Below are 14,825 nucleotides of genomic sequence, written 5' to 3' on the forward strand. Positions count from 1 at the left end.
TAACATGAACTAGGTCCCTATTACTGTATGGTGAATAACATGACCTAGGGCCCTATTACTGTATGGTGAATAACATGACCTAGGGCCCTATTACTCTATGGTGAATAACATGAACTAGGGCCCTATTACTGTATGGTGAATAACATGACCTAGGGCACTATTACTGTATGGTGAATAACATGACCTAGGGCACTATTACTGTATGGTGAATAACATGACCTAGGGCACTATTACTGTATGGTGAATAACATGACCTAGGGCACTATTACTGTATGGTGAATAACATGACCTAGGGCCCTATTACTCTATGGTGAATAACATGACCTAGGGCCCTATTACTCTATGGTGAATAACATGACCTAGGGCACTATTACTGTATGGTGAATAACATGACCTAGGGCACTATTACTGTATGGTGAATAACATGACCTAGGGCCCTATTACCAGGGCTGGCAACAGAAAACTTGGGACCCTGTACAATTATATTTCTGGGGCCCCCACCTAATCCCAAATCCACACCACCCTCTTCTGTACGAGCCTCATTTAACCTTTCACTGCTCCAGATCCTGCTTTCAGGTGCAGACTTCTCTCGTTCTCAGTCCTGCTGGCCTGGCTCCTGGCTGCTGCCTTCTGCTGGCCTGTCACTTTCACAAAAGAATGCCGAGCACTACAAGCAGACATGGAACAGATGACCCGCGCATGTGCTATAAAGTACAGGAGCCAGAGACTGAGGCTACAGTGCCAGCGGCGGGTATGGCTGTGCGCCTGCGGCCACAGGCCATGTGCACACACAGAGTAGATGACTCTGAGCACTGAACGGCAGGGTGCACACACAGTAGACAGCAGTGGCACACAGTGAGTCAGTCAGAGTCAGCCACACACAGATGGTGCACAGTAGATGGCCTGGCCACGAGGGTCACTGACAGGCCAGTGGCCGTGATGGGGCATGGAAGCACTGGGGCCCTTGAGATTGCTGGGGCCCGTCACACTTGTCCCCCTTGACCCCCCCTGTCGCCTGCCCTGCCTATTACTCTATGGTGAATAACATGAACTAGGGCCCTATTACTGTATGGTGAATAATATGACCTAGGGCACTATTACTGTATGGTGAATAACATGAACTAGGGCACTTACTGTATGGTGAATAATATGACCTAGGGCCCTATTACTGTATGGCGAATAACATGACCTAGGGCCCTATTACTGTATGGCGAATAACATGACCTAGGGCCCTATTACTGTATGGCGAATAACATGAACTAGGGCACTATTACTGTATGGTGAATAACATGAACTAGGGCACTATTACTGTATGGTGAATAACATGACCTAGGGCCCTATTACTCTATGGTGAATAACATGAACTAGGGCCCTATTACTGTATGGTGAATAACATGACCTAGGGCACTATTACTGTATGGTGAATAACATGAACTAGGGCACTATTACTGTATGGTGAATAACGTGAACTAGGGCACTTACTGTATGGTGAATAACATGACCTAGGGCCCTATTACTGTATGGCGAATAACATGAACTAGGGCACTATTACTGTATGGTGAATAAGATGACCTAGGGCACTATTACTGTATGGCGAATAACATGAACTAGTGCACTATTAATGTATGGCGAATAACATGAACTAGGGCACTATTACTGTAAGGTGAATAACATGACCTAGGGCCCTATTACTGTATGGTGAATAACATGACCTAGGGCACTATTACTGCATGGTGAATAACATGAACTAGGGCCCTATTACTGTATGGTGAATAACATGACCTAGGGCACTATTACTGTATGGTGAATAACATGACCTAGGGCACTATTACTGTATGGTGAATAACATGACCTAGGGCCCTATTACCAGGGCTGGCAACAGAAAACTTGGGACCCTGTACAATTATATTTCTGGGGCCCCCACCTAATCCCAAATCCACACCACCCTCTTCTGTACGAGCCTCATTTAACCTTTCACTGCTCCAGATCCTGCTTTCAGGTGCGGACTTTTCTTGTTCACAGTCCTGCTGGCCTGGCTCCTGGCTGCTGCCTTCTGCTGGCCTGTCACTTTCACAAAAGAATGCCGAGCACTACAAGCAGACATGGAACAGATGACCCGCGCATGTGCTATAAAGTACAGGAGCCAGAGACTGAGGCTACAGTGCCAGCGGCGGGTATGGCTGTGCGCCTGCGGCCACAGGCCATGTGCACACACAGAGTAGATGACTCTGAGCACTGAACGGCAGGGTGCACACACAGTAGACAGCAGTGGCACACAGTGAGTCAGTCAGAGTCAGCCACACACAGATGGTGCACAGTAGATGGCCTGGCCACGAGGGTCACTGACAGGCCAGTGGCCGTGATGGGGCATGGAAGCACTGGGGCCCTTGAGATTGCTGGGGCCCGTCACACTTGTCCCCCTTGACCCCCCCTGTCGCCTGCCCTGCCTATTACTCTATGGTGAATAACATGAACTAGGGCCCTATTACTGTATGGTGAATAATATGACCTAGGGCACTATTACTGTATGGTGAATAACATGAACTAGGGCACTTACTGTATGGTGAATAATATGACCTAGGGCCCTATTACTGTATGGCGAATAACATGACCTAGGGCCCTATTACTGTATGGCGAATAACATGACCTAGGGCCCTATTACTGTATGGCGAATAACATGAACTAGGGCACTATTACTGTATGGTGAATAACATGAACTAGGGCACTATTACTGTATGGTGAATAACATGACCTAGGGCCCTATTACTCTATGGTGAATAACATGAACTAGGGCCCTATTACTGTATGGTGAATAACATGACCTAGGGCACTATTACTGTATGGTGAATAACATGAACTAGGGCACTATTACTGTATGGTGAATAACGTGAACTAGGGCACTTACTGTATGGTGAATAACATGACCTAGGGCCCTATTACTGTATGGCGAATAACATGAACTAGGGCACTATTACTGTATGGTGAATAAGATGACCTAGGGCACTATTACTGTATGGCGAATAACATGAACTAGTGCACTATTAATGTATGGCGAATAACATGAACTAGGGCACTATTACTGTAAGGTGAATAACATGACCTAGGGCCCTATTACTGTATGGTGAATAACATGACCTAGGGCACTATTACTGCATGGTGAATAACATGAACTAGGGCCCTATTACTGTATGGTGAATAACATGACCTAGGGCACTATTACTGTATGGTGAATAACATGACCTAGGGCACTATTACTGTATGGTGAATAACATGACCTAGGGCCCTATTACCAGGGCTGGCAACAGAAAACTTGGGACCCTGTACAATTATATTTCTGGGGCCCCCACCTAATCCCAAATCCACACCACCCTCTTCTGTACGAGCCTCATTTAACCTTTCACTGCTCCAGATCCTGCTTTCAGGTGCGGACTTTTCTTGTTCACAGTCCTGCTGGCCTGGCTCCTGGCTGCTGCCTTCTGCTGGCCTGTCACTTTCACAAAAGAATGCCGAGCACTACAAGCAGACATGGAACAGATGACCCGCGCATGTGCTATAAAGTACAGGAGCCAGAGACTGAGGCTACAGTGCCAGCGGCGGGTATGGCTGTGCGCCTGCGGCCACAGGCCATGTGCACACACAGAGTAGATGACTCTGAGCACTGAACGGCAGGGTGCACACACAGTAGACAGCAGTGGCACACAGTGAGTCAGTCAGAGTCAGCCACACACAGATGGTGCACAGTAGATGGCCTGGCCACGAGGGTCACTGACAGGCCAGTGGCCGTGATGGGGCATGGAAGCACTGGGGCCCTTGAGATTGCTGGGGCCCGTCACACTTGTCCCCCTTGACCCCCCCTGTCGCCTGCCCTGCCTATTACTCTATGGTGAATAACATGAACTAGGGCCCTATTACTGTATGGTGAATAATATGACCTAGGGCACTATTACTGTATGGTGAATAACATGAACTAGGGCACTTACTGTATGGTGAATAATATGACCTAGGGCCCTATTACTGTATGGCGAATAACATGACCTAGGGCCCTATTACTGTATGGCGAATAACATGACCTAGGGCCCTATTACTGTATGGCGAATAACATGAACTAGGGCACTATTACTGTATGGTGAATAACATGAACTAGGGCACTATTACTGTATGGTGAATAACATGACCTAGGGCCCTATTACTCTATGGTGAATAACATGAACTAGGGCCCTATTACTGTATGGTGAATAACATGACCTAGGGCACTATTACTGTATGGTGAATAACATGAACTAGGGCACTATTACTGTATGGTGAATAACGTGAACTAGGGCACTTACTGTATGGTGAATAATATGACCTAGGGCCCTATTACTGTATGGCGAATAACATGACCTAGGGCCCTATTACTGTATGGCGAATAACATGACCTAGGGCCCTATTACTGTATGGCGAATAACATGAACTAGGGCACTATTACTGTATGGTGAATAACATGAACTAGGGCACTATTACTGTATGGTGAATAACATGACCTAGGGCCCTATTACTCTATGGTGAATAACATGAACTAGGGCCCTATTACTGTATGGTGAATAACATGACCTAGGGCCCTATTACTGTATGGCGAATAACATGAACTAGGGCACTATTACTGTATGGTGAATAAGATGACCTAGGGCACTATTACTGTATGGCGAATAACATGAACTAGTGCACTATTAATGTATGGCGAATAACATGAACTAGGGCACTATTACTGTAAGGTGAATAACATGACCTAGGGCCCTATTACTGTATGGTGAATAACATGACCTAGGGCACTATTACTGCATGGTGAATAACATGAACTAGGGCCCTATTACTGTATGGTGAATAACATGACCTAGGGCCCTATTACTCTATGGTGAATAACATGACCTAGGGCACTATTACTGTATGGTGAATAACATGACCTAGGGCACTATTACTCTATGGTGAATAACATAACCTAGGGCCCTATTACTGTATGGTGAATAACATGACCTAGGGCACTATTACTGTATGGTGAATAACATGACCTAGGGCCCTATTACTGTATGGCGAATAACATGAACTAGGGCACTATTACTGTATGGTGAATAACATGACCTAGGGCACTATTACTGCATGGTGAATAACATGACCTAGGGCACTATTACTGTATGGTGAATAACATGAACTAGGGCACTCTTCTGGAAAGAAACAAACAACAGTTGTAGAGAGATTTGTCTCTTTAGAAGCAGTGGGGAGGGGCCCTTTCAAAATGTTGCTATGGGGCCCACAAAGTTCTGGCTATGCCCCTTTGTGTGAGGAAGCTGGAAATCATCCTTACATCTGCTTTAGTGGCATGCAGCTATTCTTTAAAGACTTTATCCACCTTTACTTATATAAGTATCACTCATTTAGTGCATTTGTTACAATCCCAGTGGTGGGGCTATCGGCTGCCGATAGACTGCAGTCAGAACAATGGCGCCGGAACTGTAAAAATGGATCAGGATGCAGATGCCATAATTCTGACAGCTGGGTGTAAGTATGACGGGCTGGTGAGGTTCAGCTGAGGAAAGGAGGTGGGGTTAGGTTTAGGTACTAGGGTGGGACTTATTAGTAGGCTGCAGGGGAAGGGGGGGAGGTTTAGGAGAGGGGGTATAGGGTTATGGAGTTAGGGTATGGAGGCTAGGTTTATGCACTATTGGGAAGTGTTGTACCCAAACAGGTGTAAAAGGGGTAAACCCGTGTCCCTTTACACGGGACTGCTACCCAGGTCCTGACCAGAGTAGAACATGGGCAGAACCTGGGTAGAGGGCTGTGCAAATGGGTGTGCCGGGTCATCCAACCTGGCTACCATTTACAGGATTAGGGGAAGCCCAACCTCTGGACCGTAGCATCCTGCGGTCAACATGGAGGTTGGGTGGGGGGCGTGCGCACAGCCTCCGCTGCTGTACTCTGGAGGCAGGGTGGAGGTGAATGGATGCCTGTGTGCGGCATGCACTCTCCTCGCTGGGGGGTGCACGGGGCTGGGAGAAGCCCAGAAGCTTACCTTGGTCCTGGGCTTTCCCCCAGCGTCATGATCGGCAGACCCGGCGGGTTGATCGACGGTTCTGACGCTTGGAGATGATGTCCTCTCAAAGCACCGTCCCCGAATCAGATCTGGCTTGGATCCGTGTTCGAAATGCCAGATCGGATTTGGGTGTAAAAGGGGTATTATTGTCGGGGTGCAGGGGGGGGGGGTTGGAGGTAGGGGGAGAGGGTTAACTGACTTAGAGATATTTTACATAGAGTTGTGTCAAGTCAGTCTTTTGATTGCCAGTATCCCCACTGCCGGTATATCTTTGTATCACAGATGGTCGGGTATTGATAGCCTGTTTTTGATACTGTCAATATTCTTGATTATCATTGTCATATACAGTTTAAGTATGTCTAATTATTTCATTAATGTCAACCAAGTGAACTCAAAAAACCTTCACTTTGTTACCCAGATAAAAATAAAAAAAAACCCAGCATCTGAAATGTTCTACATGAATATAAAATGTTTTACATTAATATGTGTTTAGCCAGAGATGCTCCTGCTGATTTTCAGAACCGTGATAATAATAGAGTTAGCTGTACCAGGCTCTTTCCCCCATTTGTTCTAGACTATAGAAGTTCATGTACCGTATTGTGAGTAGTTTCTCATTGTGCGTCATCTATTTTTCTATTCTCACTGAAGTTCTGAATTTTGCATATTAGTCTCTGGTTCACACCAGGTAAATTAAGCAATATTGTCGTTGATGCTGGTTAGTGGTGTAAATTTGGACTGTACACCTTAAAGCTGAATAATGCAAAGGATACAGTATTTCGTAAGTATTAACTCTTTGATTTATTAGATTGTATTCCACTGAATGTTTGTTTTTGTTTTTTTCTTTAACCGTTTTGTTGGTACTTGTTTAGTTTCACGGCGGCAGCGTCTGTGTCCCTTTGTGGGGCTCGCATGGAGTTTTATTTTAGAAAGTGTGGCGAGTCGACCCGGAAGTAACACGCTGCCATGCTGCCGCCGTGAAACTAAACAAGTACCGTTTTGTTTGTATACGGTCTAGCATATGTGACCCAACATATCTACTTTCCCACACAGTGACAAATAGAAATCTATAGGTGTTCTTATTGCCAGGGTGGTAAAGATCCTGGGCGGGACCAGGTACTTTTCAGGGGGTGTAGCCTAATCGCAGGAGGCATAGCTAGGCTCCCTTAAAAAAAATACAGAAAAAATAGCACTTTAAACACCTCCCTGGCCACACTGCAGCCCAGCACACAGCAGCATGGGTTGAGAAGAGCTGCTGCTGCTAGGTAATGGCATAGTTGCGTACCCTCCTGCATTCTGCAGGAGACTCCCTGAAATAACAGCAATCTTCCTCTCTCCCTCATTAGTCTAGCAATCTCCCTCATGTCACCTAGCCCACATTACAGTGGTATGTTTTTGAGGAAAAAAAAGGAATGAGAGACAGATACATTTACATTGAATCATCAGCACCATTTCCCAGCACTTTAGCAGGTATAGTAACTCTTACTAACTGCTTTGGGGATCATCTACATTTGGATATAAGCCCTTTTAAAAGATTCCTCTCAGATGTAGCAGTACACACCCACGCTTCTAGGTGCCACGGCCCACGTTCACAATTTATTTTCACAATCTCTCCATGTATGGAACTAGACACGCCCTTTGGGTGGAGCATGACACACCCTCTCAATGGGGAGCTGTGCAAAATGATATTACCAATTATAATCTCCCAAAATCTAGTTTTCAAAAGTAGGCAAGTATGGGTAATGGGGGCCCCTTTGGGCTCCTCCTTCAGACCTGGGCCCGGGTAATAAGTACTCCTCCCCCTAGTTCAGCAGCACAGCCTATTGTTTCTATTGAGAGGCTTGTGGAACATTGCCTTGTCTAAGGCGGAGATTCTCTAAGAATCTCCGCCCCCCCTTCGCCGCCCATCGCATATTTAATTATCGCATATGCTGTAACATATGTGATAATTAAGGCAAAGGACAGCTCTTGCGTTAAGAGCTGTCCTTTGCGGTGAGAGTCGCCGGGTCCCAGCAGGTCCCGGCGGCTCCCTCCTCCCTCCCACACCCGGCGCTGCTGCTGCTGCGCCGGGCTCTCCTCCTCCCTGCACCCGGAAGAGGATCAGTGCAGGGAGGAGGTCACAGGTCCGGGCAGCACTGCGCTGTGCTGCCCGGACACAGGTGAGGGGGGAGGGGGCAATGCGGGGGGGGGGGGGGGGGGGCGGCGGGGGGTTGCGATAGAAGCCCATTGGCTTCTACAGGGTTTTTTACCGCATTTTTAGCTTAGAGAATCTCCCCCTTATTCTGTTGCACTCAGCAGACTACAGAAACATTACCTGCTGAATGAGAAATAGCAGTAGCATCATAATAAGGAAAAAACCCTATAAAAATAATAATTGTTAGAATTAGGTTTCGTTGTTTTATTTTCAATTTGAGAGATGTACTAAGGCTTGGAGAGTGATAATGTGGAGGGAGATTAAGTACCGGCTAATACGGCCATGTTACAAGCTGTGTTTGAAAAAATGACAGGATCTGATTGGTTGGTGCTTTTTTTCCTACTTTATCACTCAACAAGGCTTCGTACATCGCTCAAATTCAAAAGAAAACAACACAGTGTAATAGGGTGAGAATTTCAGAAAGTGAGAGTTTTCCCATTTTTTTTAAAGCAGCAATCAATTATATGGCAAAATCAACCTGGTCTTGCAGTGTAAATGATTGCCGCTTTAAAAAAAAAAAAAAAGGGTTTGCTAGCACGGCGCCCATCGCAGTAATCGTGTACATTTTTATATGGCATACAATCTGTGCGATGCCTGCGATTTAGGGTTTTAAATCGCAGGCATCGTATGAAGAACAGTACTATAGTTAGCTACGATGCGTGCGATGCGATGTATGCGTTTAAATCGCATGCATCACACTCATCGAGTCACTTGTATGGATTGTATGTAGTTGTAGATGTACAATGAATGCGATGGGTGCGATATACTATGGTGTATGTATGCCCCCTATACGTACAAATTGTCTAATCACCCTAAAGCAGTGGTTCCCAAACTGTGTGCCGTGGCTCCCTGGGGTGCCTCGGGACACATGCAGGGGTGCCGCGGCTTGGTGGTCCAGGACAAACTCAAATTATTAATGGTAATTATTTAGGAGCAAAACCAGTGCTGGTGGCTGCCAATCATAGAATGTGTACAAACAGAAGCAAATCCTGCCCTTTACCACATAACTGACCCTAAGAATCGCATATAAACCCAATCTAATTAATTTTTTTGGACCTGGGGGTGCCGTGAAAAAAATTATGATTCTCTAGGGTGCCGTGAATCAAAAAAGATTGGGAACCTCTGCCCTAAAGGGTGCTTTTAAGCACCCAAATGGCTGCTTACAATGTTAAATGCAGCCCCACATCAACCCCCCGGGTGCTGTTAAGCACCTAAATGGGTGCTTACCATGTTCAATGCAGCCCCACGCCAAATCCCCGCTATAAACGTGAACCCGAAGCGTGGCGAGGGGCGGCGGTACGCGTCCTCCGACCTTTTCATACCCCCACTATCCACGTCGGCGGGGAGTTGAGAATAGAAAGTGTGGCGAGCACAGAGAGCCACCGAGCCCGAAGCGCGGTGAGCGCACGCGGATACCTGTGAAGCTCGCGATGGGATGCGGATACCTGTGAAGCTCGCGAGGGGACGTGGATATCTGTGAAGGTATCCGCGTCCCCTCGCGGGGCTTTCTGCGCTCGCCACACTTTCTGTTCTCAACTCCATGCCAATGTGGATAGTGGGGGTATGAACAGGGCTGCCAAGAGAAATCCTGGGCCCCGGTACAACAGCGTCACGGGGCCCCCCTGGAGTGGCGAGCAACAGAAAAGAGGTGTGGCCATTAAAGGATATAGGGGTGTGTACCACACCATATACCCTTTATGCAACACAAGGGGGTTTAGAAGAGGAGGAGATGGGGGGTGGGAGAGGGGATGGTTTAGGATGGGAGGGGGTGGTAAAGGAGGAGGAGATGGGGGTAGTAGAGGAGAAGGGGGTGGTAGAGTATGAGGAGAAGGGGGTGGTATGGGGGAGAGAGGGGGTAGAGGAGGAGAGGGGGTTGGTAGAGAAGGGAGAGCAGGCAGTTGTTATATAAATTTCTTTGCGCCTCCTAATCCTTCAGAGTGAAAAGAGGGGTCGATTCAGACACGTTATTTTGGATCCAAATTCGGCCCTATCCCCGATGGTCGTGAGCCTGCACAGACCCTGGGAGCCAATGAGAGGGGGGCTGCAACAGGCATCACTGTATCTCTCCACACCCCCAGCAGAGGTATTTGTGTGCTGAACCAAACCTCTCTACCTCCCCTCACAATACACGCTGGGTACCCCTGTCACTAATGCTTTCGGCAGCTGGAGTATCTGTAATTGGCATAGATGGCAGTGGCTCCCATAATCAGTGCAGCAACGACAGCGGGTCCCTGACATTAGCGCCGGCGGTAGAGGGGGTTCCTGACCCCTCTATACCCACTATATCACTGACCGCTCTATACCAACCACTACATCACTGACCGCTCTATACCAACCACTACATCACTGACCGCTCTATACCAGCCACTACATCACTGACCGCTCTATACCCAACCACTACATCACTGACCGCTCTATACCCAACCACTACATCACTGACCCCTCTATACCCGCCACTACATTACTGACCGCTCTACACCCGCCACTACATCACTGACCCCTCTATACCCGCCACTACATTACTGACCGCTCTACACCCGCCACTACATCACTGACCGCTCTATACCCGACACTACACCACTGACCGCTCTATACCCACCACTACATCACTGACCGCTCTATACCCGCCACTACATCACTGACCGCTCTATACCCGACACTACACCACTGACCGCTCTATACCCACCACTACATCACTGACCCCTCTATACCCAACCACTACATCACTGACCGCTCTATACACACCACTACATCACTGACCCCTCTATACCCACTACATCACTGACCGCTCTATACCCACCACTACATCACTGACCGTTCTATACCCGCCACTACATCACTGACCGCTCTATACCCGACACTACACCACTGACCGCTCTATACCCACCACTACATCACTGACCCCTCTATACCCAACCACTACATCACTGACCGCTCTATACACACACCACTACATCACTGACCCCTCTATACCCACTACATCACTGACCGCTCTATACCCACCACTACATTACATACCCATCTGCACCCTATGCTACTGAACTCATATACTGTACATACAGTAGGTACACATAGTGTATATTTTTATATCTATACCACTGACCGCTCTATACTCTACACTACATCACTGACCGCTCTATACCCTACACTACATCACTGACCGCTCTATACCCACCACTACATCACTGACCTCTCTATACTCGCCACTACATCACTGACCTCTCTATACCCGCCACTACATCACTGACCTCTCTATACCGGAGACTACATCACTGACCTCTCTATAACCACCACTACATCACTGACTTCTCTATACCTACCACTACATCACATACCCATCTGCACCCTATGCTACTGAACTCATATACTGTACATACAGTAGGTACACATAGTGTGTATATATATATATATATATATATATATATATACGTGGATTAGATGCAAAACCCCCGGGGGTAGGACATCACACGGCACTCCAGGATTTGTGAAGAAAAGTTACTTTATTAGCAACAGTTTCGAGGCTCACAGCCTCTTCGTCAGGCTTACAGCAGGAATACATCAAAAAGTGACAAGGTGCTTACCTAAATAGTGTATGAAGGGTCCTCCATCACCGTGGGTCGTGGGCGGCATCAGACGTCGGGGCGGAAGTGGCCGGAAGCCGCGCTGACGCACGGAGACACACCTCCGTCGTTCCGGCTGTGGCTGCTAGGTTACAGAGACGCTACAACCCGTTGCCATGCATACAGGAGAGCGCGTGTAACGTTACCAGGGTTACCGGTGCCGCTGACCACACAGGTGGGGACTGGATAAAGTGCTAGTGCTAAAGTGCTGTGAAAAATTAAAGCATGAACATACACCATATATATAAAATGCATAGCAGCTGAAATATCTGAAAATAATGCATGAAACAATTTGGGGACAGATGTGCACTGAGCGTTGTCGACATACATAACTGACTTTTAAATAATGTCGACCACTTGTGTCAACAAAATATTTATGAATAGTCCCGGAGCATATAAACGAGGAAAGGGGAGCATCTGGTTGTTAGAATAGGGAATTCCACATAATCCTCTCATTCAACCCTTTTGGGGCTACAGTGTCCAACTTAAAGATCCACCGTGCCTCAAGTCGCAATAACGCTTTTTGTCTGTCACCTCCCCTGGGCATGGGGGGGACATGGTCGATAATAAAATACTTTAACGAGGACAATGGGTGCTGCAGACGTTTAAAGTGAACCGCCACTGGTTGTTCCATGGGCCGATTCTCCAATGCCGCTTTTATAGCGGATCTGTGCTGGGCCATTCGTTCTTTAAATTCCCGTGTCGACATGCCGACATAGTAGAGGCCGCACGGGCATACTATGACGTATACAATGAATCTCGTACTGCATGTGAGAACATGCTTGATGGGGTAAGTTTTATCAGTGTGCGGGTTTTTAAAGAAAGAGCAGGGAATTAGTTGTTGACATGTGGTGCACTTAATACACCTATAGCACCCATGAGCTTTGCGTGTTGTATTCCTACTGGAGTCGAAGCCCGTTATGTCGGTTCGGACCAATAGGTCCCTCAGGTTTTTTCCTCGTCTGTAGCACGTCATCGGACGTATTTTGGAGAAGCAGGGTAGATTTTTATCCGTCGCCAAGATTGGCCACAGGGCTTTGCTTGCTGTTGGAATCAAGCTGCTGTTGGTATCAAATGTTGTTATCCATGGAAACACATCCTGATTTTTCTTCTTATTAGACCCTGCTGGATTCAGGAGGTCTTCTCTGTTAAGGCGTAACACTTTGTTCTTGGCTGTTAATAACTCCTGAAGTTTGTACCCTCGCTGGAGGAACTTGTATATGATGCCATCGATTTCTGTAGGCAGTAAAACAGGATCACTGCAAATGCGGGCTGCTCTCAGCATTTGGGAGTACGCTAACCCACGCTTCAAAGGCGGTGGGTGATGGCTACTGGCTAGTAGCAGCGTATTTCTATCAGTGTTTTTATAGAAGATGTTGGTTTTCAACTTGCCATTCTGAAGTGTGATTGATACATCAAGGAATTCGATACATTCTCTATGCCAGTTGTATGTCAGCTTTATTGGCCCTGGCATGGAATTAATATCCCGCATCAGGTTGGTGAACTCCTCAGGGGGTCCCCTCCATAGCATAAAGAGATCATCGATAAATCTACATAATAGGATGATATTTGAATTCCTGATATTTTCACTGAAGAAGTGGCGTTCTTGCTGTACCATGAAGGTGTTGGCATATGACGGTGCCACCGCCGATCCCATGGCACAGCCCTCTAGTTGCAGGTATATTTGGCCATCAAAACGAAAGAAGTTGCGGGTTAAAACAAGTTCAAGCAGTTGAAGGTACAAGGTTTTATCAAATGGGAATGTATCCCCTATTGATTCCAGGAATTGATGCATTGCCAACAGTCCCTGGTCATGGGGAATAGAGGTGTATAATGAGGTTACGTCCATAGTACACATAATTGTATCCAGAGGTAATTCAGGTAATTTGCGTAGTCGATTGAGAAAATCGGTCGTGTCTCTAAGGTGTGTTTCCTGTTGGATTACATATGGCTGAATCAAAGTGTCCAATAGTTGTGATATCGGTTGAAACAGACTGCCCTTGGCAGATATTATTGGGCGACCGGGTGGTGAAGTGGCATTTTTATGTATTTTTGGTACACTGTATAGTATCGGGAGGATGGGATGGTCGGTGGTAAGTGATTCCATGAGTTTCTTGCTGATTTTATTTTCAATCACTGCAGTTTGCAGAAGTGCAGTCAATTCCTTCTTATATTTTTCCGTTGGATCTATGTGTAACTTTTTATATACTTTAGCGTCAGCTAGTTGTCTGCTTAGCTCATCTCTATATGCACTCAGGTCTTGTATAACAATTGCCCCGCCTTTATCAGCGGGGCGAATGGTTATACTTTTGTCTGCTTGAAGAGATTTTAAAGCATTTTGCTCTTTGTTGGAGAGATTAGGATGGGAGGGCACGCTGGCTGCTTTAAACCGATCCATAGAGGAATTTAGGAGTCGCGTATATGTTTTGATTGAAGGGTTTTGCGAGATGGGGTCAAAGGTAGAGTGGCTGTGCATCTGTATGAATCTGGCTGTTGGGGTGACGTCCTCAGGTTGGTTAGAGAATTGAAAATGTTCTTTAAGACGGAGCTTGCGGCCAAGTTGGTGCATATCCATTTGCCAGTTAAAGGGGTCATGTCTATTTGAGGGGATAAATGAGAGTCCTTTGTTAAGTACCCCTTCCTCCTCTATTGACAGTGGTCTTGTAGATAAATTGAAGACTGCCTTTACTGGCGGCCTGTGGGCTTTGAAGTTCCTCTCCCCCTGGCCCCCGCGGCGGGTTCTTTTTTGCCGCGGCCTTTTCTGGTTGTTACCCCTAAAGGGGGACGCTTACTGGATAGGCTCTCATCAGATTCATTTGGCATAAAGTCACTGTCTGATTGTGACGATGCTGCTGTTTGTGTTGGATCCTGCCTTCTGGACCTCCAGCCACTACGTGGTTGGTACCTGGTATGTCGGGGCTGTGGTTCATTGCCGGTTAACCATCGA

Source organism: Crinia signifera, chromosome 19 (assembly GCF_055691185.1).
Source record: "Crinia signifera chromosome 19, ASM5569118v1, whole genome shotgun sequence".
NCBI lineage: Eukaryota > Metazoa > Chordata > Amphibia > Anura > Myobatrachidae > Crinia > Crinia signifera.